We start from the raw sequence: 3,548 nt of genomic DNA on the forward strand, positions 1-3,548 counted from the left end.
CACACACACACACACACACACGCACGCACGCACACGATCTGAGTAATAACTGAAAAAAACATATTAGGGTCTTCGCCGGAAGATAGACCCTAATTATGTTCTTAGAGGTTCTCTTGCCAAATCGTCCGTGCGGCTTTCAGACGCCACCATCCGTGTTCTCTCATTGTCGCAGATCGAATAAAGATGTCATTCATCTTTCCGATGACAGATTAATGACCGTCTCACTCAAATATTTCATCGACCGTTTTCTTTTTTTAAAACTTTAAATAGTGTCAAATAAGAGCTGTAGCCAGACCACATGCTCCTAATAATAAATCCAAACAGGTATTCATCCGCTGCTATTTTCAGGAAGAAGAAGAAAAAGCACAGGCTACAATATTTATCTATGAAAAGCGAAGTGGAAATGAATGTCCGCTCCGCATTGAGCTCTTTTATCCCGCAGACGCAGTGGAGTTCTGGTGAAAACTGCTTTTACTGCACGGGAAAAGTCAGTTGAGCGTGAATTGACGTGACACCTGAGGCGAAGTGTTGCCCCGGTACGCGCCAGGGCTCCGATCATGACCATACATGTCACCCTGTTTGATATGTTATTCACTTTTGCTTTATGAAGGGGGGGTGTTTGCTTGGTTTACCGGTGAGCGTCTCTCCAGTGACGTGAGAGTCTCCTGCAGCGTAGTGATGATGCATTATTGCTTACGTCATTAGTGTTGTTATAAAAGTCGGCATACCTGCAGCGATACTGCACCCAAATATTTTGAGCATTTCAGGAAGTCATAATGATGTGTCTGAAGTTCCTCAGGAAGTTTTTCTACTGTTGTGTTACTGATTTGAGACTCAAAAATTCAGAAAAAGATCATTTAAAGTATAAATCTCTCTCTATCTATCCATCTATCTACCTATCCATCTATCTACCTATCTATCCATCTATCTACCTATCTATCTATCATCTATCTATCATCTATCTATCTATCTATATCTATCTATCTATCTATCTATCTATCTATCTATCTATATCTATCTATCTATCTATCTATCTATCTATCTATCTATCTATCTATCTATCTATCTATCTATCCAACTGAGAGACATAGTCTCTCCGTGGTATCCTGGGTCATCCCCGAGGCCTCCTACCTGAACACCTCCCCAGGGTCTAGGAGGTGTCCTGACCAGATCCCCGAGCCACCTCATCTGACTCCTCTTGATGTGGGGCAGCAGCGTCTCTTTGACGAGCTCCTCCCAGATAATACATACTAAACCAGCATACAAACACTTCTTTCCCCTCCTAAATACGTCCTCGATTTCCAGTTTATTGGCTTGTACGTTCAATAACGAAGCATCAGTGAAGCCAGATTTTTTTTTTGGTATTATTCTTTCTGCGTCATTTATGTATCCGCTTGGTTTGCACGGTGTACAAGACACTGACTGTTTTGATCAAGATTCAGCAAGACTGGGACAGGAGGACAGGAAATAATACATAACCTTCAAGGAGTTATGGGCTTTTATGAAGCGTACAGCATGAACAAACAAATCTGTGTGTTATGCAATTACCACAAGTTAACTGTAAGTCTTTGTACCAGCGCTCATGGGACAAACGTCTCACCTTCACTGACCCTTTTAACCGACACTGGACGGACGTAAAAAAGCTCGATGGATTGTTCTCTATCTGTTTTCTTTAGTTATTTTCAGTGTTGATTTTAAATCAAATAGGTTTCGGTCCTAAAATGTGGCCAAAAAAATTTTTTTATCGGAGGACATGGATGAAGTCAAGAGGGAGAAAATGGAGAGGAATCCAATCGATAAAGAACAGATGATGGAGTCCCATGGGAAGAGGAAGGGCTCCTCGCCATCTGGCGCATCCCAGGTTCACGCCAGCACTGTGAAAAAACAAAGCTCTACCGCGAAATCGAGAATGGTTGGAAATGTTTCCTCCAGAAGTCGACCTGATAGCGTTCATACTATAGGGCTGATCGTGTGCTGCCTCTCCATCTATTACAGCACATTAGCCGCTATAAAGAGGCGCTGGATCACGTTGCCAGTATCCTTGATGCTCCTCTGTTGCATCTGTCATCAGTGAGCGGGGCAGAGGATGGGTGGTCCGGGAGGCGTTCACTGTCCCGTCTCAGGTTCCGAGAAAAGGATTCAATTCCAGGTGACCAGCCCAGCGGAAAAACTGCGTGTGTGTGTGTGTGTGTGTGTGTGTGTGTGTGTGTGTGTGTGTGTGTATTTATATAAATAGCTTTCTGGGGACCAAGTGTCTGACATTTTTTTTCACTGTGTTGGATGTAATGTTCATTTTAAAATTATGTTTAGTTTCAGGTATTACATATAGTTTGGGATTAGAGGATTTCAATTAGAAGGAGAAACTTGTATGTGTGCACATGTGTGTGTGTGTGTGTGTGTGTGTGTGTGTGTGTGTTCACTTTCTGAATGTTGGTGTCTGTGATTAAACAAGTTTTTATTTTCTGTTGCCTCTTTTCTCGATTCAAATTATTCTAGTAATAAAAAACTAATGAATATATGAACCTGTGAATTTGCTAAACTCTGTTGAAAATGAAAAGTGAACCTTCAAATGTAGCTATTGGTTTCAGGCCCCCCCCCCCTTCCTTTTTCTTCTTCCTCTTTCGTCAAAATTTCTAAAAATAATAATAAAGACGGAGAGTTAAATTTCTTTACCCGTTCAAAATTAGGTTAGGTAAACACTGTTATTAGTTGTATAGGTTATTTTAAAAAAAAACATTGGAATTCATTTCTACCTATTTAAACTTTATGTCAAACTATATGATTATTACGCCACCAGAAAAAATTTTAAACTTTCAGTCGTCTTTCAATGCAGCTTTTTAAGAAGTTCAGTGTCAGGTGGAGGATCCCAGGTCAGTTCATTGCAGCAGCAACACTGAAAATGAGCTGAACTTATTTTTGCTGATGCATGGACTAGAATGGATTGCAGTTCTCGGTCTCTTCCTCTCTTTTGCGCTCATTATTTCACCCACAGAAAGCCAGCTTCCTGCCCGAGTTCAGTCCAGAAGAGAAGGCTCACAGGGTTCGGGTCAGGCCATGAGGAGTCTCCCAGCACGAGGCAACCTTGGATGAAGAAATTAATGAATGCTTGTCTTCCTCTGGAAACCTTGATGTGAACTTTCGACTGCTCCGATGATGCATTTAACCGTATTGATCACATGTTAACTTGGAGGTCAGTCTATGTTGATACCTGCTGTGGTGTCTGCCTCTCAAAACCCTGGCTTATTCTATTGCTGTGGCCTCAGATTCGCTTTCACCAGAAGTGGTGTGAGGGATTTATTTGCAGTGTCAAAAAAATGGGAACAAAGAGTGGGTTTAGATAACTGGCCTCTTTAGTTTAGAGGACCAAATGGAGCCTGACATGTGGGAGGATCCAACTGCTGCTGAAAAACTAAGATGCTTAACAGAAAAGAAGAAGAACTGCACATCGATTACCATCCTTCGGCTGTAAATTTACTGATACAGAAGCGTGTCGGTGGAAGAGTAAAACTCCTTTGCCACAAAGAGAATTCTCTGAATTCATCACAAGG

The sequence above is a fragment of the Aulostomus chinensis genome, chromosome 23, assembly GCF_037954235.1.
Source record: "Aulostomus chinensis isolate RoL2024-O1b breed Wild chromosome 23, RoL_Achi_v1.0, whole genome shotgun sequence".
NCBI lineage: Eukaryota > Metazoa > Chordata > Actinopteri > Syngnathiformes > Aulostomidae > Aulostomus > Aulostomus chinensis.